The 8,154-nt window shown below is 35.5% G+C and overlaps 1 non-coding gene across 1 annotated transcript; it reads right to left on the bottom strand.

The window, feature by feature from the left end:
- Window positions 1-6,037: 6,037 nt before the first annotated feature.
- LOC128285993 (small nucleolar RNA R71) lies at window positions 6,038-6,144 on the bottom strand. The gene has a single exon (XR_008276540.1). It is a non-coding gene; the product is annotated as a small nucleolar RNA R71 (small nucleolar RNA).
- Window positions 6,145-8,154: the final 2,010 nt, after the last annotated feature.

Raw genomic sequence — 8,154 nt, 5'->3', positions numbered from 1 at the left:
TTTGGGATGTCACACGATCAGGTGTAAGCTTCAGGTTCTGGTACTACACAACCATAGAGGGCAGTTCAGTAGCCACTAAGGGCCCATGGTCAGGCTAGGGGTGGTAACAGTATGGGTTGTGGACAAAAGGCACTAGGCAGAGGTGCTAAACAGACTGAGGCGAGGCAGTCTACTCTTGTTTATGCTACCCGTCACCGAGAGGACAGAGATGCTCCAGACCTTATTACCGGTACGTTCTTAGTTTATGATGCACCTTATTTTTCTTTGATAAACATAAGTTCCACACATTCTTATGTAGCTAGCTCTATGTTTGGAAACTTGGGGATTTTAGTGGAGAGAACTTCTAGTGAGGTGACTGTATTGAGTCCACTAGGGCAATCGATTCGGGTTAGCAAAATGTATAGAGATGTCCCGCTAGAGGTTCAAGGGTCGTATTTCTGGCTAATCTAATAGAGCTTCCGTTTGAGGAGTTCGACCTGAGTCTGGGTGTGGACTGGTTGGTCAAGCACTGTGTCAGTCCAAATTGTGCGACTAAGAGGATCGTCTTGAGAACTAAGGAGGATATCGAGGTAGTCATGATTGTAAAATATCAAAATTATTTGGCTAATATGATCTCTGCACTGGTGGCTGAGAAACTGGTTTGTAAGGGATGTTTGGCGTTCTTGGCCTATATTAGTGTTTCCGTTTCTGGGGACTCTACTATAAAGGACATCAGAACTGTAAATAAGTTTTTGAACATCTTTCTTGAGTAGCTACTAAGGTTACCACCGAATCGAGAAGTGGAATTTGGGATTGAGCTTCTTCCTGGTACAGCTCCGGTGTCCATCGCTCCCAACCATATGGCACGGAAGTAGCTTACAGAGCTTAAGGCTCAACTGCAGGAACTTTTGGATCGTGGTTTCATTCGTCTTACTGTGTCTCTGTGGGGAGTACCGGTTCTATTTGTTAAAAGGAATGATGGGACCATGAGGATGTGCATTGATTATCGGCAGCTGAATAAGCTAACAGTGAAGAATAAGTATTCGCTTTCAAGAATTGACGACTTGTTTGATCAGTTTAGAGTGCCTTCGGTATTCTATAAGATCAATCTTCATTCAGGGTACCATCAATTGAGGGTTAAAGAGGTGGACGTGCACAAGATGGCATTTAGGACTCATTATGGACATTACGAGTTCCAAGTTATGTCTTTCGGTTTGACTAATACTCCGACTACATTTATGGATCTGACTAACCGAGTATTTTAGCCTTATTTGGATCAGTTCGTCGTGGTCTTTGATAAACCGTAATTTATACATATTTTTATCCCTTGCTTAGCACATTTATGAACTAACCCCCCTAAATACCTAAGTGGAATGAAACCTAAGACGGATCTTGTTATTATTATCTGAATTGTATGATAAATATTTGACTTGTTCTTAATTATGTGTTCTTAATTCTTGTTTTAATATTCTAGGATATTGATTCAAGTTAATGCGCTTATTCAGAGGACCAAAAGTCCCTGTCTAAGAGTAAATTTGTTGTAACTAAGCGGAGTTGATTGCACGCCTAGAGATAGGGTAACAAGATTTTTTCGGATTAGGGTGAAACCTAATAAGAGAGTCCATAGATTGAGTTAATGCAACACTAGGGTGTTAATTAGAAAGAGATTTCAATTAATCAACCTAGGGTTAGACGTTATTAGTCTTGAGAGAGATAATAATATAACTTAGGGATTTCTACAGATCAAGTCAAATGAAAAAATCGTCCGTTTCAGAGATAAATAACTAGTGAAGTCTAGGTGGATTTTTCCTTGGGTATTGTCTTAATCAATCGAGTTTTCCCAAAAGCTTTTCCCCAATTTTGTCTCTGTGCACCCTTAGTTTAGTTAATTAGTTTAGATAAACAAATCCCTTAATTTTTAGGCTAGATAATAAAAAGAAAGTAATTACTAGTACTCTTGGTTCCTTTGGGTTCGACAATCTGCTTTTGCTAAAGCTATACTCTTGCTTGATAGGTACACTTGCCTTCATCGTGATAATAGTTAGTTTCAAGAACGATTAATTATAAATTTTTAAAACCTTACACGAATATTACGTATCAAGTTTTTGGCGCCGTTGCTGGGGAACTAAGATATTAGGAACACTCGATTTTTATTACTTTAGCCATTTTACTTTATTTGCAATTTAATTTTTATTTTCTTTTCTAGTTTTTTGCAACAGCCCGATTTAGACCCTAATCGGAACGGTGGTTTCGGGACCACGAATCCGAGTTAGAAAAATATTTAAAAATTATTTTCTATGTTTATTTTCTGTGCATTTATATCTGTGAAATTTTCGTGAATTAATTTTGTCGTTTAGGTGTCCGATTAAATAAAAGGACTTAATCGCGTAAATTGAAAAGTGGGTAGTTTATTTTGTAAAGGGCTTATTTGTTAATGGCTTTCTAAGTGGCGGTATTTATGGTGAAATTAGCCCATTATATATTTACTGTTGGACGGTAGTGGATGATTTTATAATATATTAACTAAGGTTAAAAAAAAAGGTAAAATAATAATAAGTTAATGTATATTATATTATAAAATAAAATAAGCCATATCCATGTTTTTCATTCTTTCTTGCAAAGAATTTAAACAAAAAGAAAAAGAAAGAATAGAAGACTAGGCTCGGCCATCTTCTAAGCAAAAATCAAGGTTCGTTCTTTGTTAGTTTTTGATAATTTTTACGTTTTTGAGACCGTTGCTTCGAGTACTACAAAACCCATGCTTAAATTTTTTATTTTGATGAATATTTTGAGTTGTGCCATTGTTGATAGCTTGTGATTTTTGTGTTTTGATGATGAAAATTGAAAGATATGTTTTAACTTAACATATTTTGTATTGGAATTTTTGATAATTTTGAGTAATTAGGACTTAATTGCAAAAATAATAATTTGAGGGACTAAAATGTGAAATTAATGCAATATATGAACTCGTATGGTAATGCGTAAGATTTGGCTAAACATGGGTAATTGGAAATTTTGTGTATTTTGTGTTTTGTGCAATAGGGACTAAATTGTAAAAATTATAAATGTTAGGGGTAAAATGGTAATTTGCCTATTTATGTGTTTTTGGACTAAATTGAATGAAAATATGTTTGAATGAGCTTAATTTGAATATTTTTAGATCAAGAACTAAAGAAATTGGATTTGGATCAGGGAAAAACGAAAGTTGTCGACTAGCTGCCCGATTCCGTTTTGTACCGTCTAAGGTAAGTTTATAAGCAAATAGACGTGTTTATTTGGAAATTTAATGTTATATTTATATGCTGTTATGAAATATTATAATTTAAATATGTTATGACCTAACATGATTAAATTTGGCTACTACAATTCCGAGTTCGATTCGACGGAGTTACGACGTCTGAAAGCATTGTATGAACCTAAGGAATAGTTAGGATACATATGTCATGACATAGGATTCCGATATATGTGTGCGAGTAAGACCTTGGCATTGATATGTGGTTCCGATATGTGTTTATTTAGTAAGACCGTCTGGGACAAAGGGCATCGATTTGTGGCTACATGTAAGACCACGTCTGGGACGTTGGCATTGTACGATTTATGTGATTATCCAAGTGTCCTATCCAATTCCGAATGGTTCATTAGGCAAAGGTAAATCGTGATCGAATGTGTAAAATGGGCTAAAAGGCAAGGTATGATTTAGCTTGTTAGCTATCAATAATAAGATATGTATGTGACTTGATAGTTGATAAATTATATGTGATGTAAGGTTAAATATATACATGAATTAAATAAGTGTATTCGGCTTTGTACCACAAATGGTAAGTATATTATGGAATTAATTTTTGGTTATGCACATATAAGTGATCATAAATAATTGGTCTTATAAGAGTTATATGTACATAATATTGAATTAAGGTTTTTGGACTTATATAATTATTGTGCAGTGGTTGATTAATTATGACATTTTGGCTTTTGAAATTGAGCAGTGGTTTTATTACTTAACTTGTGAATATCCAGCTAAGGTAATAAATATATGTGGTTGGTATATTATTAATGAAGATATAAGTTGAAAGTAAGCTTGTTAATGATATTGAAATTTGGTTCAATTAAATTAATTATATTATCGGTTAGTTTAATTGCTTATGACTTACTAAGCTTTAGTAGTTTACTGTGTGTATATTTGTCTTTATTATATAGATTTGGAGTCAAGCTACAAGCTCAGGGGCCATCAGCCAAGTTCATCACACTATCAGCTATTTTGGTACCTTTATAAGTCAAACTTGAATTATGGCATGTATAAGTTGGTTTATGTTTGTAAAAGGTTGGATTTATTTTGGTTGTGTATATAAGCCATGCGAAAATGGCTAAATTAATATATTAGTGTTCGGTTATGATAGGTAAAACTTATATTAATCTCGATTACTTAGTTGTGTGCCTTAAATGCATAATATATGTGATGAGCACCATATGTTTTGATAATGGCTTGCGTATTATTTTAAACTAGGTTGTGTAAATTCTTAGTCAAATGCTTGATGATCTTGTCTATTAGTAATTGATGTTGGAAATTTGGATGTGTAAGTGACTATTTAAACAGCAGGATTCGGCCATGGAAGTGCATTAGCTCAACATGCGTCTAGTATGTTTATTAATGTGTAATGGTGAACATTAAATACGATGTTGTTTCAATGATGGGTGGTTATGTTCTGGCTTGGTTAGTTTAATTAATAGGCGGCAAATAATGTATGTAATTCATGATTAACCTTGTTGATTAATTGTTATACAAAATTGATGTTTAAATGTTTGGTACAGCCTTGGCTTTTGGGTAAATACGCATCTTGCATGCATTTATGATGAATAAGTTAAATATAAATGTTTTGTTTTATATTAAGTCTACATCAAGGGAGTAATCATAATATACATTTGACTTGCTTTAATAGTATACACATTCGGTCATATATTCAATTATTAAAGATATTGAAATATTACAAATTTTGAAGTTTATTTATGAATTTGGTTGAGACATGCGTACATGATAATTAGACTTGTTATGTTATTTTTGGTTTTCGCATACTGTGTATGTATGTAAAGTTATTTTTTTATGATTATGAGTGCTTATTACCTGTATACATATGATTATAGGAACTTGGTAAATAAGTGTAAGTAGTGAATGGGTATAATGCAATATATAGATTATATTTAATATTGTTGTTTCATGTGGGTAATATGATTATTCACATATACATGAGGTGAAATGTTCTAATTTAAAAGTAGTATTAATTTATGAAATAAGTTTTAATTAACCTTTGAGACTTATGTTTGTGACTTATGTTTGTGATTAATTATGCATATATATGCATGTGTTCATTTGAGATTGTGTTTTAATTCAGCAATGCCTTACGACCCTGTTCCGACAACGGATACGGGTTAGGGGTGTTACATTTTCTCTTTTATTCGCTTCTCACAGGTTTTTCTAGTTTATGACCAGAAGAAACCCGTCAGGACCATTACTTTTTGATAGTGAGATCGATCGCACAGCTCACAGAAATCGAAAAGAAATAAGGCGAAGCTTAAGACACACAGAGGAAGAGCAAGAGGACAATATTCAAACCACAACCGAGGAGATGGCTGAAAATCAGGAAAATCCACTACCTCCTGCGATTTCTACTGATCCAATAAATCAGAATCCTGATCCACGCACTATGTATGATTATGCTAAACTGAATTTAACAGGAACTGAATCAAGTATAGTTGGGTCTGCTATTTCTGCAAATAATTTTGAGCTGAAACCTATCACAATTCAAATGATACAGCAATTTGTTCAGTTTAATGGTTTGCAGGATGAGGATCCAAACAATCACTTGGCGAATTTTTTGGAGTTTTGTGGTACATTTAAAATCAATGGCGTTTCTGACGAAGCCATTCATCTTCAGTTATTTCCCTTTCATTAAGGAATAAGGCTAAACAATGGTTGAAATCATTACCACGAGGGTCAATCACTACTTGGGAACAAATGACCGAAAAGTTTTTACTAAAATATTTTTCGTTGGCTAAAATGGCTAAATTAAGGAATGATATCTCTTCTTTTGTGCAGATGGATCTAGAAACACTCTACGATGCATGGGAGAGATACAAGGATCTGTTGAGAAGGTGCCCTCACCATGGGCTACCACTCTAGCTACAGGTTCAAACTTTTCACAATGGTCTGAATCCTTCAACTAGACAGATGGTTGACGCAGCCGTTGGTGGGACTATCAATAATAAGACACCTGAGGATGCTTATGAATTTATAGAAGAGATGTCACTGAATAATTATCAGTGGAAAGTCATGAGGACAAAGCCAAAAAAAGCAGCCGGCGTTTTTAACGTCGATTCAGTCACCATGCTCTCTAATCAGGTAGAACTTTTGAATAGAAAAATTGACGGTTTTCTTGGTTCTTCACAGGTTCACCCAGTAATGCAATGCAATGCAAGTGAAGGAGGAACGAGCAATTCAGAATACCCACCTTATGGCCACAACATGGAAAACGAGAAATTAAATTATATGGGTAATAATCCTCGACCTCAAAATAATCCATATAGCAAATATACAATGCAGGATGGAGGAACCACCCAAATTTCTCATGGGGAGGCCAAGGGAATCAAAGAACACCACCACCTCCAGGCTTCCAACAACCACCTTACCAACAAGAGAAAAAGCCAAACCTCGAGGAGATGCTAACAAAATTCATCTCGGTGTCAGAAAGTCATTTTCAAAATACCGAGACAGCACTTAAGAATCAACAAGCCTCGATCCAAGAACTCAAAACTCAGATAGGCCAACTCGCTAAATTGATATCAGAACGACTACAAGGTAGCCTATCGAGTAACACTGAATCTAACCCAAGAGAGTAGCTCAATACAATTACCACTCAAGATAAGGAAGGGTTAGTTGCACCTGAACCTGAACCGAGACAAGAAATTGTGGTAAGTAAAGATAAAGGTGAGGTGGACCACAATGACCAAAAACAAGTAAGTAAAGAGTACAAACCACGTGTACCATACCCAAATGCGACAAGGAAAGACCACTCAGACGAACAATTCGGTAAATTCCTTAAACTTTTAAAGAAATTACATATTAACTTACCGTTTATTGAGGCTCTTTCGCAGATGCCGAACGCAGTCCAATTTTTAAAGGAGCTTTTAGTAAATAAGCGGAAGTTAGACGAGGCGTCGCATGTGGAGATGAATCCAGTTTGCTCAGCCATGCTACAGAATAAGCTGGCCAACAAATTGAAAGATCTAGGGAGTTTTATGATTCCTTGTTTAATTGGTAGCTTAGATGTTAATAATGCCTTGGCTGATTTAAGGGCTAGTATCAATGTCATGCCTTACAAAATGTTTAAGCAACTAGGTCTTGGGAAACCCAAACAAACTAGGTTGAGCATTCAATTAGTGATAAAACAATCAGATTTCCTAGGGGTATTATTGAAGATGTACTCGTTAAAGTTGACAAATTTATATTCCCAGTTGATTTCGTTGTTCTAGACATAAAGGAGGATAGTAACGTTCCTTTAATTTTAGGGAGACCCTTTTTAGCAACTGCTAGAACGATAATTGATGCTGGTACAGGTGAACTCACACTTCGTGTGGGTGATGGAACAATCACTCTTCAAGATCGTAATTCGAGTAACACCTCAAAAATCGAGGGTGATTGCATAAATCATACTACTAGTGTTGATCATGTGGTGAAACCCTCTGTGCAGAAAACAGGTTCGAAGAGCGCACATGAGCGTTGTTCAAGCAACAACAACGGACCTATCTATGAAGAACGAAGGCTACGAGTTGAGGAACTAGATGAATGGCGGACACATAAACCAAAACCACGCCTTGAAGAGCTCAATATTCCACCAAATCAACTTAAGGTTGGAGACAAAGTACTACTGGATGCAGCAGATCCTCGTATTGCCACTTCTGAATCTAACAGAGAAATTCCTCTCACGGTACTCAATATTTTTCCATACGGTACAGTCGAGGTAATTCATCCTAAATTCAACATTTTTAAGGTAAACAGTACTCGTTTAAAACCTTATTTTGATAAAATTGATAGCGGGGAGGAGGAGTGTAAACTCCTCGCACCACCATGACCACGCAGTAGAAAGCTAAGTCGAGCTTAGACTATAAATAAGCGCTTCTCGA

This window comes from Gossypium arboreum, chromosome 12 (genome assembly GCF_025698485.1).
Source record: "Gossypium arboreum isolate Shixiya-1 chromosome 12, ASM2569848v2, whole genome shotgun sequence".
Taxonomy (NCBI): Eukaryota; Viridiplantae; Streptophyta; class Magnoliopsida; order Malvales; family Malvaceae; genus Gossypium; species Gossypium arboreum.
Note: the sequence above shows the minus strand (reverse complement) of the source record. Positions and strands in the feature narration are given on the sequence as shown.